At 41.2% G+C, this 18,774-nt stretch overlaps 1 protein-coding gene across 6 annotated transcripts in view; it reads left to right on the top strand.

Moving 5' to 3' along the window:
- The first annotated feature begins 15,550 nt into the window (after positions 1-15,550).
- The window catches only part of pclob (piccolo presynaptic cytomatrix protein b), a 74,036-nt gene continuing 70,812 nt past the window's right edge, over positions 15,551-18,774 (top strand). For all 6 annotated transcript variants that reach the window (XM_037766838.1, XM_037766837.1, XM_037766836.1 and 3 more), the window contains exon 1: positions 15,551-15,687. The gene's annotated coding sequence lies outside the window, so the exon portion shown is untranslated. The remainder of the gene's footprint in view (positions 15,688-18,774) is intronic.

Below are 18,774 nucleotides of genomic sequence, written 5' to 3'. Positions count from 1 at the left end.
GAACACATCCAGCAGAATATCTGAATATAAACCTGTGCAACTTTGTTTGGGAGCGCGTGTCTGCATGCATTAAAGTACATTATGTTCAGTAACAGTAGTGCACATGTCACCGGTGTGTGACGCAGTGAGTGCTGTGTCATTAATCTGGGTGTAATCACTACATCCGTGTCCCTGCGGGGGTTGCTGTCTGCTCTAATCCATCTCTTTATCCCCACATCTCCCTCATTACATCACTCTGACCTCTGCACCGTGGCAGCCCCCAACAGCTGGCCAAGGCTGTTAAACAACAAGCAGCACGCGCCGTCAATCAACACACCATATTGACTTTACAGTAAAAGTGTAGCGTCGTACACAAAAAGCTAGACCACAATACACGTAGGATACTATGGCGATCACTTACAAAAGCTTGGCTATAAAGACAGAGATATGAGATATGAATGCTTGAGACATGCAGAGTAATAAAAGCAGGAATTCCTCTTTAGCTGTAAATCCCAAAAGATTTGTATAGCTGAAGAAATGCATGTATTGAATATTAAAGGCCTTGTATGTGATTAAGTAAGCATATATTGCAGGCAACCTTCCACTGGAGTGATTTGGGTGTTGACTGATTTGCTCTACTCGCCTAATCAGTATGCCAACCTTGATATTCTCTCTCTCTCTCTCTCTCTCTGTCTCTCTACTGAATATGTTTTCAAAGTCAATAACTAACCGTGAGAAAGCGATAATATCAAAGATGTTTATACACTACATCTAACTGTCTGTCCTCAAAAAGATCATTCTTTATAAAACAATCAGAGAAAATCCAAATTGATTATAAAGTAAAAATCGCATGAAATGAGTCAACTGCACCACAAACACTCACTGCTTTTCTGTGATATAATCCCTGAATTATTCTTCTAAATGACAAATAGCTTAGTCATTGAGTAGGAATTCAAAGATTTTTACCCAACGCTGAATCACCAAAGCTGCATTAAGAGACACCGCTGCAAGGTACAGACGCTGCTGCTTCCACAGGAAAAAATAAGGATTTATATGAGTGATCTAATTAAAAGTATTAAGCAGATTGTTCACTCCTTGTGACATTTTTTTCGGAAACATCCTTCAAAGCTTCTTGTAGCACTTATACCTTATACGTGATTAAATTAGATTTGTCTCAAATGTAATACATCACTGATTAACGCTCAGCTTCACTAGTTCTTGCTACGTAGAGCCCTACAGTAGAAAAATAAAATAAAATGCAATCAACAACGCAGAAAAAGACTTTATCAAATATTCATAATATCCTTGCAAATTGGTTATACTTGTATGTGTTAAAGTGTGTTGGAGATTTGCTTGAATTAATTTCTCACACTGCCCCTCAACCAAAGCAGTTGTATTTGCAGCACCAGAATGAGCTGATAGCATTTCATGATAACATGAAACAAGTCAGCTATGAAATTAATTCCCCCGCTGGAATATTACTATCACAATGGTGCTGTACAGTGTATCTGTATCTGTGGCCTATTATTACAGTCTTCTTTGACATTGAAAATAAACAGACTTTCAGTGGGGCTGCCTGTTTTTCTATATCTGAAGTGAATTATGAATTATGGCTCAGTATCTTTAAAGGAGGGCATGCTTTTTCATGTTCTGTCAGTATTAGAATACTATACTCATTTATTTTGAGAATAAAGAATATGTTTGACTAATCTAAAATACTGTATTTATAATTTTAGAACCAACTTAAATTTAGGATGTGATCTACGGTATGTTTGGTACACTTAGGCATGATTATTGTCTGTATTGTTCGTGTAAGACATTTTGTAACATACAGTAAGCATCTTTATAAATGTTATTCACATTTTGCTTTCATTGTAATACCCCAAGCATGTTAGGCTACCTGTGCCTGGGTATCTGTTCTGTCATCGCACATCAGCACAAGTTTCCATTTTTGGAGTTCTTGAGTCATATCAGTGTAGCCTAGTGGAAAATATATCTAAATTGATTTATTTATTTATCTATCTATTTATTTATGTATTATTATTATTATCATTATAATGGTGATTATTATTATTAGTATTGCTGTTGTTGTTGTTGTTGTTGTTGTTCTTCTTCTTCTTCTTCTTCTTCTTCTTTTCGGGTATCCCCTATTTGAGAGGACGTGTCTAGAACGTTTTTATTTAGACAGGCTTTTGTTAATTCGTCTGAATAATTATCTCCACTTAATTTATTGCTTTTATTGGCCTTTTCTTGACTGTATTTGTTACCTGTTTATGTGTCTTTGTCCTCATTTGTTTGTTTTGTTGTGTTTTTAGCTTGACAGCCCTGTGCTTGTCATCGCTTCTTTAATTATTGACTGATATATTTTTTATTATTGTAAAGCACTTTGTGATTTTGTATCTGTGAAAGGTACTATACAAATAAACTTTACTTACTTACTTACTTACTTACTTACTTACTAGAAGGTAACCCATAAATTGCGAAAACAAGCAAAAGCTTGCAAACAAACTATCGCGAGACTCGCTGCACAAACGTCAACATCTCGCGAGAGTTTAGCAATTTGCGAATTCCCTTTCATTCTAGACATGAGCAATTTGGGATGCTCTCCCAGAGGAATTAAACGGGACGTCGTGAAAGGACGTGAACGTGAACAGGAAAACAGGAAGGGAAAAGTCCTTTTTTTTCCTTCAGAAACTAACCTGTGGTCTTGTGGGGCTGGTTGCTGTTTTCCCTGTGGGTAAATACCTTTAAAAATGTTATTTATATACAAAACAATCAAAACATGTACATCAGGAAGTCAGAAAATGTAATGTTTGCATGTTACTGAAAATAATGTATATTTTCTCTGTGTAGTGCTGTATGGGGTTGATGGATGCTGCCACACTTGAGTCAGCACAAAGATATAATGTAGTGAGTATATTGAGATATACTACTGCACCATTTCATTTGATATTAATGCACCAAATGTTTAATGTTCTATCAGAATGAACTGTATGTGGTTTTATTTGTTTTCTTTTTGTATTAACAGAAGAGCTACCACTACAGTTGTTCATGCACTGACTGATGTACTGTTTACAGTTTTAAGGCACTTTTAGTTAGCCTGGGATTCAATTCACTCTATTAGGTTGGTTAATGCACTTCATATGTTGGTAACACATATTTGTGAAACTCTTTGACGTTTGAATAGAGTTACACTTTAAAGTGAGACTTCTTTGTTAAATCTAACACACTGATTATTCAGAATTCATTTAATACTACTCTCCCATTGTGAGAGTGGTCGAGAAATAAAGATCCCTGAATATAGCTTTTCAAATTTCACCTGCCGACACATTTTGGTAACAGGATTGGGGTCTGTATTATTTGGAGTTTTCTGATAATTTGGAAATTAGTAGATTAGACTAGATTAGTGAAGTGCATAAATAACTGTAGTGGTAATGTGTTGTCCCGGAGCTGAAGCAGATGCAAGACGGTGATGCCTGCTTGGAGTTGCTGTGGAGAACCAGAGACCAGGCTGCTGACATCCGGACGACACGGAGGAAGTGGAGGGAGAAGATCGCTCCGGGAGAGGAAGACGCAACCATCACCCCTACCACGGCCTGCAAGCTTTCAAGTGACTGGACTTGAGCTAAATTTGCACGGAGACATTTCACCATTTCAGAGCCCCGGAGAAGAGACTGATGATGTTGAACATTTGCAGACAAAGCTTTCTGAACTGAGTGAGAAACAGGGTAAAACCATGGAAGCTATCGACACATTAAATAAGGGGTCAAATAGGTCATATGTTTATGTTCCTAGAGGGAGCCAGATCCAGCCCTTTAGTGGGGATCTAGCCAAGGATGGTCGCTCAGTTGATAAGTTTATTTCGGAGGTAGATTGTGTAATTAAGACCAGAGGTACGTGAAGAGGCCATTTCCTCGTCCCTTGAAGACGAGCCCTGTAACACTAAGGTTGCTAAGAGCAGGCAGGTAGTGTGTTACAGTATCAGGGGAGATTGTTACAGAGGATGGGAAGCTAATTTGCTTCAAATGTAAATTGCATATTATAGCCAGCATGCTACCAACGTCTCTTCAGGAAAACTAGCCACCTCGGAGGCCGAGAGCCAGGCAATCCGAGGTGAGACCAAAGGCTCTAAGACATTTCTGAGTCTTTCTTCAGACAGCGAACCTACTAGGGAACGAGGAGGATGTGCTCCCTGCAGCCAAATGGCTCTGGTTCACTACAGCAAACTCTTTGCCGATTCCCTACATAGGCTATGTTGAAGTGGATATGGAGACTATGGGGTGAAACATACATGTGTGTGTGTGTGGCAACAAATAGACATTGAAGCAGGATATTTCGTTTGATGAAAACATGTTGTGAATTTTGGAAATGATTAAATCTATCTTTTTTTCAATACATTTTGACTTTTGAACTTAGACAATTAGACAGAGGAGGACTGGGCAGTGTCAATGTTACGAATGAAGCTTTGGAGCTTCAAACTACGTCAATAATCACGTCTCAACTCGTGAACTCTGAGCTTTCAGAAACGTTCCACTTCCGCGGTCGTTCATATGGACTCTTCTCGTGAACACGGTATGCACGACCCCATTTGAAGGCATCATCTGTGTCGCGTCACACACACTTAAGCCACGCCCCGTAGCTGCCTGTAGCTCCTCGCAGGATGCTGATTGGCCCGAGGCTTACTGGACACAAATGCATACTTGAAGCCTGACGAGATGTATTTTTGTGCGATATGTGATCCCGCGAGGTAGCTACAGTAGTTATAGGTCTGTCAATCAAACTCTTCATACATCTTACATCAACCTTGGTTTTATTAGATAGTGTTGATCAATATTGCCACTACGTTGATGCACACTGGGGATGGGTAATTATACAAACAGCTGCAAGATACTCTGGAAGCGCACGACTTTTTACTCACAGTCTAGCGAACCAGCCAGCTTGCATTCAAGTAGGAGATTTGGTGTATCCAGGTGTAGGTGTGTGCCAGTTACATTTGAAGCTGAGCTGCATAAACTTGAAAAATGATCCTCATAATGGACTGTTGAAACATTTTATGGGGCACTTTTTTCCAGCGAATACATCAGGAACCAATAACACGGCAATGTGTGTGCATTACAGCAGCAGGCAGCTGGGAGCCTGTGGTTGCTGGTGAATATTTGATGAGTGAATGGATCCTCTCCCTGGGCAGGTTGAGTACAGTGTGCATACTCAATCACACACACACACACACACAGGCATACACATATGTACACACACACACACACACAAACAGCAGGTGGTACAGTTTTCTCTGCTGTTCCACAGTCTTATGCCAAGCAGGTGCCAGTGAAGGTGATATTAGAGTACACCACATAACCGCCGATGAAAAGCACACCAGAAAGCGATGCCACTTATTCTCCATGATCTCCATCTTAGAAATCATTGGGAGACACGCTCACGCACGCACGCAAGGTCATCTTCTCTCTTTCACCAGTAGCTTTCAAGTAGTACAGAGAGGAATACTTGGAGAGAGTCAAAGACAATGATGCCTAGAAACTGAGCAGCTACAAGTGCACTTGTCCATTCATACATATTCAACTATTTCCTCTATTAGAGGATCACACCATTTATTTCTGAATGTTTGAGCCCATTTATTATAAACCTTTTTAGAGGCTTGATTGTTGTTGTTCTCTGTGTGGCACTGCAGTGCAGACTTTTCAAATAGATGTGCACTTATAACTGCATTAGCATAGTTTAGCATAGAGAGGGTAAAAACAAAACAATCAGACACGGTGCTCATTTCGACGGAGGAAAGCTCGTTGCAAGCCTTCGCATGTTGTTTTTCATACTGTTGTGAAATGTATGAAAGCCAAAGGTGATAAATACAAATCAAAAACAATATAGTTTACATTGAAAAAGGGGTTAGCAGTCATGTAAAGTATGTGCGGTTTGTACAATATATCCTAAATGGACTTGAGAGGTGCGAACACTTTCAGATATGATGGAAAGCCAAAATGAATTGTTACATAAATCACTCCTCGCACAGGAACAGAAATGCAAATTTGATTATTTGAAAAGTGCACTCCTGTAAACATTTAGTTACGATGCTATTGAATCATTTTAGTTTTGTTGGAAAGGAAAATATGCACTATGGGTACAGTACCTGCCTGTTAACTGAGCGAGGTTTGCCTCGGACACTGTACACTGGAGGCAGCAGTCCTCAGGTAGTCTAAAACCCCATCTTCTTTTACACCTCTTCAATTATATACAGCCTGCAGTCTAGACCTTATCACAGCACCTCTGCAAACATTCAGATGTCCATCTTCCTGCAGAAACAGCAAACAACACCATTTACCAAACGGCAATATGTCTACATACTGACAACCATTATAGTTTGATCTATTCAGTGGCGGGCTGAATACATTTTCTGTCACATGGCTGTAATTTGTATTTCAAAGGCTTGTCCACTCTGAAATTATAAGCGAAGCATTTCTGAGAACATAATACAGATGTGTGCACTTTCCATTGCCTTTTAATATTAGAGATTATTAATGGCAACAAGATCTGTCTGATGCAAGAAAGACTTCTAACTCGAGGCCTTTGCCAGTTCCAATAAAGGCTTACATTACAGCACCGAAGCATCTGCAGCATCTTCCTTCCTTTTCTATTTAGAGCAACTCCTTCTCAACTCCATTCCTGTCCTCACATCTGCCAATGACTTTTCGCTTCTTATCTTTATGGTATTTATCAATTTAGTGTCCTCATTTCCATTATCAGATGTATTTTTATCCTACCCCTCTTTTCCACTCTCATTTTTATTCCCTCCCACTCTTCTCTCCTTTTGCCGGTGTGACTCTGATCAGCAGTGATTTCCTGCTCGCTGATTTGAGGGATTTGGGGGCGTGAACTGTGTTATCCATAGAATTCTCCCGTGACATGGCAGCCAAGGGAGGGGGCTGGTGGGAAAAAGCGAGATAAGAATAGGGGAAGTGGCGATAAGGGAGTACTGATGCCTCGTGGGCTGCTGTTCCTTTAAGAGTATTTTTAGTATGGCAGATAGCAGTGGTCACTCGGCAGCGAGAAAAGACTGGGTGGCTTTAGAGACTTGTGCAGTGTTCTGGCGTGATGAGGAGTGAGGAAGGCAGAAGCACAAACCATGCTCTGTAGTGACCCACAGCAGACTGCCAAGGCTGGGTAACCCGACCTGCGTATCATGCCCATTTTAACACAATCAAGATATCAGTCAGTCCATTACATTTTTGGAATGCTTACATTGTGTGACAAAGTGTTGGCTTAAATCAGTCAGTGAATAACCAGGTGTTCAGAAACGCATGATGAACCAACTTTATTTTTCATTATTATTATTATTATATATTATATAATTATTATTACAGGTACAGTCTGTAGGAATTGGCGGCGTCTTGTGGTGTCTTTGCAGATTTCAACCAACGGAGTATCCCTCCACTCACTCCTCCCTTTGCTATGGTGACGTGAGCAGCCGAGTGCAAAACCATGGTAACGCCGTTCGCCTCTCTCAGAGGCCATCCTTACCATAATAACACTTCTTAAGAGAGCAATGTCAGTAAGTCAGACGACGGCTGGTGGTACCACAGTTTTGCACTCTGTTGCTCACGTTACCGCAGTTTCACATGCGTTGGCTACGGTGGCCTTCAGGTAACGTCATAACACGAAAGGCTCTCAATAGAGCCAGTGTTTGGTTTAAGAAACATGGCGGACTCCGTGAAGACGACCCGCTCCCTATTTAGATATAAAGGGTTCATTCTAAGATAACGAAAAAACACAACGATTCTTAATTTCAGGTGATAATACACGAATGAAAATATAGTTATGAATAATATATTCCATTTTTGATAATAGAACCCCTGAAATGCTACATGCTGTTCCTTTAAGCCAATATATTGGCTCTATATATTGGCTAATAATGTGATACAAACAATATGCTAGCTCACATGACACAAATTATACCTAGTCTTAAATGTCATACTTGAAAACCAATTTATCCACTGTCATCTTTAATGTTTCTATTTGTTGTTTTGGTGCATTCCACCGGTCTTTTGGTTCCATCTAGAGAGTAGTGTCGTGAGTGCATATTTTCCCCTCCTCGGGGAAGATATGTAAATTTAATGACACTGGCAAAGTGCGTGTGATCAGGTTACTGTATAGATTACATGGTGACCCTGCAAAACACACAGACACAGAAACCTAGAGACCTAGAGAGGACAGCAATACACCTCTCCATGCAGGTTACAGCTTCGCACCGCTCCGGCTCCGCTCCAGAGAAAACCATGCCGGGGAAAAACTGCTTTGCCTTCCTCAAGGGTCAACGTCAGAGGTGTGTCTTTTTTTAGCAAACCAGTTCCTTAACCAAAGTACTTAAAAAAAGGCATTTTTAAGTGATTGGTTGGCTGTTGTTGCTGTTGCTGTTGCTGTTGCTGTTGCTGTTGCTGTTGCTGTTGCTGTTGCTGTTGTTGTTGTTGTTGTTGTTGTTGTGGAAGTTGCACTCTCATCCATGAGAATTACAGCCGAGGGAGTTCGAAACTGCAAGGCAGCATTATGCTCCAGTGTGTCGGCTTAATTAAAATGAGAGTGAGATAAGTACTGCCTCTGAGCTCTGTTTGTTTGAGTGTGTTTGTGTATGAGAGAGCCAGATAGAGAAAGAGAGGGAGAGAGAAAGATGGAAGTGTGGGTGCTGGGAACGGGCTCGGCCGTGCGGAGAAGAATACAAATGCTGTCTAAATGTGATGTCTTTCTAATGGCGTACGCCTGAGTGAGCAGCAGGATGGCGATGCTGCAGAGAGGAGAGCCACACAGACACCTGGTCAACTGTCAGATGGGACATGCCCCCTCATGTCTATATTCATGTATTGGAAAATGGAAGAAGGATAAGTACTTTAATAGTTGGCATTAATAGACTCTGGGTTTGTCCCATGGCAGCAAGGGGGATTGATGGTGTGCGCTGTTGCCTCTTAGCAAGCAGGTTTCCTCCCACAGTCAAAAGACTTGCAGGTTAGTTGCAGAACAAACTGAACTACTGAAAGGCCTGTAGGTGTGGATGTATTGGTCTGTGATGGACTGGCGACCTGTCGAGGATCTACCCCACCTTCTCTCTCTATAGGCTTCAGACACCTGAACCTTGAACAGGATAGGTTTCTTCTCATGGAGATCAGCTTTCAGTTTCAGCTGTGTATGTACAGTATACTGTTAATTTGTGCTTCATTTAAAAGTAAAGTGGAAGCACACACAATAGTAGACAAGCCTTAAGGCCTGTCATTGAAAGGGTAACACTCGTAACACTCCTCATCATTAAAGGTGCTCCATATAATATGCAGTAGGGGTGGGAAAAACAATCGTTGTTATTTGTTTTTATTTTAATGGTTTTGAAATAGATTTTTTTAATGCCAGAATCGATATATTTGCTTCATTTGATTCTATGCGTAGGTTGAAGGAAGTTACCGCTTTTATTGTTGTAGTCTGAGTAACGTCACGTCATATCCGTTCCGTATCCGTTCCATATCCGTTCCGTATCTGTCAAAAACCAAAACTGGCCGCAGCGAGCTGAAACAAGAAAGAAGAAAACGGTGGAAGGTCTCTGTGGATACGACCTGCACCCTCACATTTTAAATCCAACGTGATAAACACTACACATACAGAAAAGTATGGAAACACTTTTTTTTTCATTGTCAGAGAAAGCAGAGTTAGACATCATGGCTAAAGCTGTATGCTAACTCTGTCATGGACAAATAACGTTATCAGCCACTGCTTGCATCTCTGTGGTCAAATGCAGCTGACACTAAATGCATTCAAACGGCCCCGATGGAGCTGATCATGGATGTATAAAGAGAACGGAGCTGACGGGAGAGCTAGTGATGGACTTGGCGAAGTTAGAGGGAGTATACACGTGTGACTACATCCGTTTTTCAAAATAAGGTGTTAACAAAGGGAACTGTATATACAAAATACATATATGGAAGTAAGATTGATTGGATTATATTATCCAGAAGAATAAAACATTACATATCCCTTATAAATTAAAAAGAAAATACCACTAATTTGTGATGGAAATGTCTTTATGCTTTGATTTTAGGGCTGCTTGAAAAAAAATAATAAATAATGCCTGAAAATGACTGATATACTTGACATCAGGACATCTCTGACTACATACATGCTGAATATCAAACATTTTTACTGCATCAATTTAGAGATTTTTTAAAGTAAAAGTCCCTAGAGTGTATGATGAAGTGTATGATTACATTTTTTCTTATGGTCTAGTGTTAAAAAAGAAGGGTTGACTTGAAGGGGTGAGCATAGAAAGAATACAAGCTTCTGGTAAATTACTGTAGGACTGCTAAATCACACCACAGAGAAGGAAGCAGAGTGACTGATGCTAATCTTGAAATTGCAGCGATTGAATTCAGTCTGTTTCTCCTTTGGGAATCTGCCTGAGTGGGAAGGAATTGACGTTAAAAAGGCCTTTGATGGGAATTTTATCTCAGTCCCTCGTGTGAATTTACTCACTACACACCCGGTTGAGCCAGACAAAAGGAGCCCGCAGGTGAAACGTGTTTTAATATTCAACCTTTTCAAATTGGTTCCCCGTGAGCAGCTTGAATTCTCTTCACTCCTCAATACACATGAGAGCACGCAATTCATTTTTTGGGGGTCCGTCTCTACGAACGATGAGCAATGCTGTTAAAGTCAATGATGCTTCAGCTGTTGTGTGAGGAGCGCAGGCTTTAAGTCTGGCGTGGCGTTATCAGAGTGTGCGTGGGAGAAAAAAAGCACGGTGACAGAGGAGATTGTAGTTATTGCATTTAAACTGACAAGCGGGGAGAGATCAAAAGAAAAGAACATGATGCTGCTGCATCTGGTGATTGCCTGCTGTCTTACACTCTTACGTAATATTGTTGACTGACAAACCAGCTCACTTGTGGAGCGGGATGAAAGCAGTTTAACAACATGATAAACATTAATGACAAACTCAGATATTCAGACAGCTGTTTGTTTAGTGTTGTGTGATTTATTAAAAACAGCAGGCCAAAGAACCAGCCGTTATAATGTATGTTCTTCTCAGGACACATAGTGGTCAATACAGTTATAACTCCCACCAGATAATAAGTAGTGACATGTTTTGTAAGGACATTAGACCTGTATTGACACAAGTTCTATTCTGATAGAAACAGGAAGCAGATCATCATTTATTATATCCACAAAAAGATTTCAAAGTACCAGATTGTGACGATGAGGTATATATAAGCAGTCTGAGATTACTTAAAGGATTTCCGGACCATGTAACAGCCCACTGCAAAGCTACAGCAGCGTATATCCCCAGATGGAGATTGTGCTGATGAATGTTTCCTGTGTGTGTTTGCAATGAAGCCAAATCTGGCGCTCTCCACAGAGAGAGAGCGATCCTGCCTCTCATCACACATCACGCATCACGCGTGACGTAACTCTCCACACATGCCCACACACCACTTGCTCTCCAACCTTCCCACGCTTCTCACTCACGCTTACCACATACTGAGTAGGAAGGGAATTCATCTACTGTATGTCGTGTCGTGTGTAGATTTGCATGTGACTGTAGGAGGGAGGTGGGTGGGGGCATGTGTCCGTTCAGAGATTCTAGATAAATCCTTTCCTTTAATGGTAAGTCATCATAGCTGGTGAATAATCGTTTCATGGCAGCAGGGTGAGCTACAGAGGTGAGAATGTGTTGCTTTCGAAGTTTTCTAAACCTCCAGATTGTAGTCTGTACACCAATTCACAGGAAGTATAGATAGATAGATACTTTATTGATCCCAAGAGAAATTAAGTAGTGCTGATCCAAATGCTTCAAAGCTTTGACAATTGCCATGGTAATCGATGCTTCTTTTTTTGTTTTGTGTTTTTTTTTTTTAATATATATATATATACAGTATATACACCAATCAGCCATAACATTAACAACATTATGACCACTGACAGGTGAAGTGAATAACATTGATTATCTCGTTACACTGGCACCTGGCAGTGGGTTAGGCAGCAAGTGAACATTTTGTCCTTGAAATTGATGTGTTGGAAGCAGGACAAATGGGCAAGCATAAGGATGAGAGCGACTTTGACAAGGGGCCAAATTGTGATGGCTAGACGACTGGGTCAGAGCATTTCCAAAACTGCAGCTCTTGTGGGATGTTCCCGGTCTGCAGTGGTCAGGACCTACCGAAAGTGGTCCAAGGAAGGGAAACCGGTGAACCGGCAAATGGGTTATGGGCAGCCAAGGCTCATTGATGCACGTGGGGAGTGAAGGCTGGCCCGTGTTGTCCGTGTTGTAGCTCAGATTGCTGAAAAAGATAATGCTGATTCCGATAGAAAGGTGTCAGAACACAGATCAGACTGGTCAGGGTGCCCATACTGACCTAATGTTATGGCTGATCGGTGTATATATATATATATATATTCTTTTTTTATATGTATTTCTTTTAATAGCTCATGAAATAATGAATAATCCCACATTATTCATTATTCATATTCAACATTAATTCTTATTAGTTATTCTCAGGATGAATATTGTATATTATATTTACTATAATAATAATAATAATAATATATATATAAGTTTATACGTTTTTTTAACAGAAATGTAACACTCTACAGCAGGGGTTCTCCTAGTTTTTGGGGCTGTACATTTTACAAGGACCCCCTCTTAATCGTAACATAGATTAAGCATATGCTTACTACCATTTGTACTCTTAAATGTCAACCTAAATACTTCAGACTTATTTCATAATGATAAACCAAAACACATTTCAATTTGAATTATGTTAAGATAAAATGAGATAATCCTTTATTAGTCCCACAGCGGGGAAAATTGCAATGTCATTGAATGTTGATACCACTTATATACCTTTTAAAGAGAGGGTGATTTTATTCAACTTGCATTTGGACTCAGCTTGACAGCATTTATATAGCCTGCCTTTCACGTAATTGATCTTAAAAGCTTTCAGAAAATTAACAGTAGCAAGACTGGCATAGTCCTAATAAATATATAATATATTTAATGCTGTGTGTCACAATCAAATCAGAGATTCTTTTAACCCAAAGCTAATGTGGGTGGGAGCAATGGACACAATATGCTTGTTTTATTAGCGCAAATGGTCCCATCTATAGATATACACTTTTTAATGATACAGCACAATATTATAGTTTATAGCTAATTATGTCACAGACCCCCTGACAGAGAACCAAGGACCCCACTTTGAGAATAACGGCTCTACAGAGCTGTGTAAAGATATACTAGTACTTTTCAAGGATCGTGGTCAGTTCGTGGTTGGACACAAGTCTCAGCGTGTCTATTCATCTGGCCTTGAGCTAGAAGTTGAAAAGAAAGAAAGCCAGCTAGTTTGTTTTTTTTATCACTCTGACAGCGGCGCAGGATAAGATTGCCCAGATTGTCTCCTCACATCACATCTGCTTTGTAGGAAAAAAAAGCCCTTGTGGGAGGAACGCCAGAATAAGGAGGCCAGCGCAGGACGAAGAAGACAGGTTACACAGACTGAAGAGGTGCTTTGTGCCCGTGGGTGTTCACTTCCTATTACGTACATCTCCATTAAGTATTCTATCAACTAAAATGCAACCAACAGCAACAAGCTTTAATACAGGCCCAAGAGGAAATGTCTAGACGGTGTATGCACAGTGAAGCTGCATACTGAAGAAAGGTCTTTACAAATGTATTGACTGGTGTCCAAAGCTGGAAGCTGTGTGGATTATATCCAGCATATTGTGCCTGGTGTAGCAGGTCTGGAGGCAAGTCTAAATGGATGGAGCAATTAGGTTCGCTATGGCAAAGAGAAAGAAATCAGGCAATTTTAATGATAGTTCTGAGTATGTATTGATTTCTGCTGAAATGGGTCATGTTACTCCGTGTGCTCGTATTTAGACAGGGTTGATGGATGGGTGGTGTTTAAGATATGTAAGATATATGATCTATCAGTGTCTGGGTGACAATATTGTTTGATCATATCAGGTATAGACGGATATTTTCATAACAATGAAGGGGACACAGCTCATTTTGCAACTGCACACACACCTTAATACGTACATCTGTGTGTATTTGGTATAAAAAATACAATCCTCAGATTAAATATACTTTGCCTCCATAGTACTAGCCTATGTGATCATTTATTTCCAGTGCACATAAATACTGCTGCAACTAACGATTATTTTCATTGTCGATTAATCTGTTGATTATTTCCTCGATTAATCGATTAGTTGTTTGTTCTATAAAATGGTGAAAAATGTCGATCGGTGTTTCTCAAAGCCCAAGATGACGTCCTCCAATGTCTTGTTTCAGTCGTTAAGACTGTTGTCAGGCCATTAAATAGACGTTATCAGTCGCTGTAAGCCCCATAGATGTGGGCCAATAAGGACCTACTACACTCAGTAGTAGGTTTTATCATCTATTCACATGGTAGATCACCGAAAGAAGGTATAAAAGAACACAGCAGCAACCTCTAGCGACCGTAGTAATTATGACAGGAGCAGAAGCGGAAGTGAGGCTTTGTAGTATAGACAGTGTGAAACTCCATATGGGGTGGACTTTGGGGACGATGGATGGGACAAAAAAACAAAGGATTTAGTTTTGTTGCCTAAACCTAAAGAAGTTGTAGTTTTATTGCCTAAATCTTAACCTAAAACACAGGGTTTTCACCCAGGAGACCAGAGTTCGCTTCCTGTGTGAAACCAACAATGTGTAGTTGTCTTTGTGTTCCTAGTTATTTTAACCCAAAACACAATGTTTTTCCCTAAACTTAACTCTGTTGATTTTTTCGCATAAACCTAAAGAAGTTGTAGTTTTGCTGCCTAAACCTAAAGAAGCCTTTTTGTTTTGTTCAAAACGTAACATGTAACATGTTAAAACATGTTACATGTTACGTTTCACTTTCACTTTTACAACGTAGTAGGCGTAGTAGGCCCCTAATGACCCACATCTATGGTCTTTATAGTGACTGATAACAGTCGAATCTGGTGCTTATTTTGTCCACAACTCAAAGATATTCAATTTACTGTCACAGAGGAGTAAAGCAACCAGAAAATATTCACATTTAATGAGCTGGAATCAGTAAATTTTGACTTTGTGTTTTCTTAAAAAAATTACTCAAACCGATTTAATTATCAGAATAGTTGACGATGAATCGATTGACCGTTGCAGCTTTAGTTAGTTAGCACTTTTATTGACATAAAAAGATAAAACATCATAGATTGTGGTGTTTTGAAACGATTATGCAAATTATCATGCAAACTGAATACATGTGATATCATGGCTCAGCATCTCATTACCTCTCTATATACTTCTCATGATCACTATACTGTGACATTTCCAATATGTCAGCTGGTGCATGGCTGGGAAAATGTGCAGCACCATCATGCAGGAGGGTAAATCTTAAGGTCTTCCACACGTGACTCCGCATGAATGGGGGGGGGAATAAATCGCCTTGTCCCCTTTAATTTCAATTTCCGTGCGTGATATATATTGTGATCACCTGTCAGACTTGGCGCCTGCGCACTGGAGAGCTGGAGGCGGAGTGGATCGCTCTCTATCTGCTGCCCTGTGCCCTCCATCCCTCTGCGAGCAGACCGACACGGACAAGAGGGGGATAACAACCAAAGGAGGAGCGTTTGGTTGTGGCGAGGATATAGGCAGACAGACAGATCTGCTGTTTGATGATGAAGGTACTATTTCCACCCCTTCCTTCGCCTTTCCACTGGAACACAGCGCGCTCTGCGTTTGACATTGTGACCGTGGAGGGTGAAGGATGCTCGGCTGCGGGATGGAGGAGAGGAGGAGAGCAGAGCAGATGGTGTTTCAGGAGAGATGACATGGCTTTTGCTTATAGCTTATTTCGGCTGCTTTTAAAATAATTTCGGGTACACTTTTCTTTCTTTTTTATATGAACACACATCCTGGTCAAGGGCACACAAATAGGTGATGATTTTGTAACCTGCGCTCACCCTGAGCTGCCTCTGCAGACTAACATGTTATATTAGAGTGGTCGGTTAATGCATGCTGCTGTTTCATTATTCTAGGCTTACTACGGATGCATCACACTGAACCGCCTCTGGGTGATAATCGCTGCCAGCAGGGATGACTGCATGCATACACGTTAAAATCCAGCCTGTTGTATAGAAATAATTCTGCTTTTTGTAAAGTATTACTTCCCCATGCGTTATTTGATGGGCCTCTACCCGGATGTGCCTGCAGTTTTCTTCTTCAGACAGAGAGAGAGAGCTAGATTTCCTGTTTACTCGCCTTGCTGCTTCTGTAAAACATGAGATTTCTCATTTTGGGTGATGATGAATGACATGGAAACCTGAGGAGGAGGATGAGATCAGCAGAGAAAGTAACCAGTGAGTCCACCTGGCATGGTCATTTTTAATGAATGGTGTTTGTATAGTAGAGAGAGAGAGAGCTAGATTTCCTATTTACTAGCCTTGCCTGCTTCTGTAAAACATGTCCTGCATGAGATTTCTCATTGTGGGTGATGAATGACATGGAAACCAGAGGAGGAGGATGCAATCAGCAGAGAAAGTCGATGTAACCAGTGAGTCCACCTGGCATGGTCATCTGAATGAATGGTGTTTGTATAGTAGAGAGAGAGAGAGAGAGAGAGATATCCCCCTGCTTGTGTTGCACATTGCTCTGTATTGTATTGTATAGCTGGCTGAAATGGGATGTGTAAGGTGTGTGTGTGTGTGTGTGTGTGTGTGTGTGTGTGTCCGCTCAGCTGTGATCAACAGAGCGGCTCAGGGCTCTGTCCATGGTACTGAAAGCATCAGCAGAGTAAATCACAGTGGTGAGGCTGAATCATTAATGGCTTTCTCTCTCCCTATAGAGGCGACGATTTGCTGTGTGAATGATCATCGTTTCAGCCGGTGGTGGATGTAAAATTTTACGATCAAGCACTGTGTTGTTGTGTCACAGACGCAGGTTTCTGTATTCAAATGTAAAATTCCTCTATTGTAAAAATGTGCAGTATACGGATTTAGATAAAGATATGTTATTATGTATGTGGAGTTATTAGAAAGCTCTCGATCTACCGTTCAATCTTCGTTCCTACTCTCACCTATGGTCATGAGGGTTGGGTCATGACCGAAAGAACGAGGTCGCGGGTGCAAGCGGCCGAAATGGGTTTCCTCAGGAGGGTGGCTGGCGTCTCCCTTAGAGATAGGGTAAGAAGCTCAGTCATCCGTGAGGGACTCGGAGTAGAGTCCTTGCTCCTTTGCGTCGAAAGGAGCCAGTTGAGGTGGTTCGGGCATCTAGCACGGATGCCTGCTGGGCGCCTCCCTTGGGAGGTGTTCCAGGCACGACCAGCTGGGAGGAGACCACGGGGAAGACCCAGGACTAGGTGGAGAGATTATATCTCTACTCTGGCCTGGGAACGCCTCGGGATCCCCCAGTCAGAGCTGGTTAATGTGGCCCGGGAAAGGGAAGTTTGTGGTCCCCTGCTGGAGCTGTTGCCCCCGCGACCCGATCCCGGATAAGCGGTTGAAGATGGATGGATGGAGTTATTAGATATTACTTAATTCTGTTTCAATATATATATTTAGAGCTGCAACGTTAATCGATTAGTTGTAAATTAGTAAATTAATTCGCCAACTATTTTGTTAATTCATTCTATTTCAGCTTCTTAAAGGGGCTCTATGTACGAATCAGAAATTACTTGTTAACAGTGACACCTGTGGACGGGAAGTCAACGACAGTCGGCGTCCTGTTGCTCGTGCTCGTGCTCGTACGTGCTCGTACGAGCATCGGTCAAGACAGTGAGGCGACACACACGAGACTGAAAGTGATTGACAGCTAAAACCACAATATCACTATATATTACACATGCTTGGCAGTAGGGATGTGACGGAGAGGAAATTTTCCCACCGGTTAATAAACTTGTTACAGATTACACCGGATATTTTACAAGAAAAGATGAGGGTCAATATGTGTAGAGCGCTTACTTTGATCTTTAACGTCGGGTGGCTGTGTGTCTGGCCTCTCCGGTCCAGCTTTCACTGCGAGGCCGCAGGTTTCAACCCGGCACTGCTCCACTGCACACACCGGCTGTGATCACTCCATCCTCCTCATAGCGATTACCTCTTTAACGTTATGCTTCCATAATAGCATTGGGTTTAAATCTGAAATATTGCCGAATAGGTGCTTTTGCTTTTCGGTTTGACACTAAATCCTCCGCCATCATCTTATCTGTCAACTCTCTCTCGTCCCGGGGGTGTGAAATATGACACCTGCTACTCGAGGCTAAGACTCCGTACCGAGCAGACTCTTTCACTTTCAGTTTATAGCGTAAGTCGTCCGACTATGTAATAATAACACGGCGATGATACGCAAAAATGAACTAAATGGGTTTTATTTCTGTAAAAAAAAATCAAAATGACGGTGGGGGCGTTGGATACGTGATGTATTGGTGTGTGCCCGAACACTGTGTAACACCGCTAACACCGAATACCGAGGCAAGCCTTGTTCCCAAACCAAGAGTCCCCACAGACTGAGCTGCTGCTGCATGCTTGGTAGTAATGTTAGCTGACCAAATGAATGTCCCTTCATGGGTCATGAAACGGTCCTGTTTTGCAAGACGGCTTCACTAGATATAACTTTGTTTTTTTGTGCTTCCGTGGAGTTTGTGTTGGAGTCTGAGTTGTGGTGGGGGCTGGTCGTTTGTTGGTGTTACCAAATTCCATTTCTAACCGAACGTTGGCTATCGTTGCACACTGTTAGCCCTGTAAGTGGAGCTGAGAAGAATAAAGGCAATTGCA

The sequence above is a fragment of the Sebastes umbrosus genome, chromosome 4 (assembly GCF_015220745.1).
Source record: "Sebastes umbrosus isolate fSebUmb1 chromosome 4, fSebUmb1.pri, whole genome shotgun sequence".
NCBI classification, from domain to species: domain Eukaryota; kingdom Metazoa; phylum Chordata; class Actinopteri; order Perciformes; family Sebastidae; genus Sebastes; species Sebastes umbrosus.
Note: the sequence above shows the minus strand (reverse complement) of the source record. Positions and strands in the feature narration are given on the sequence as shown.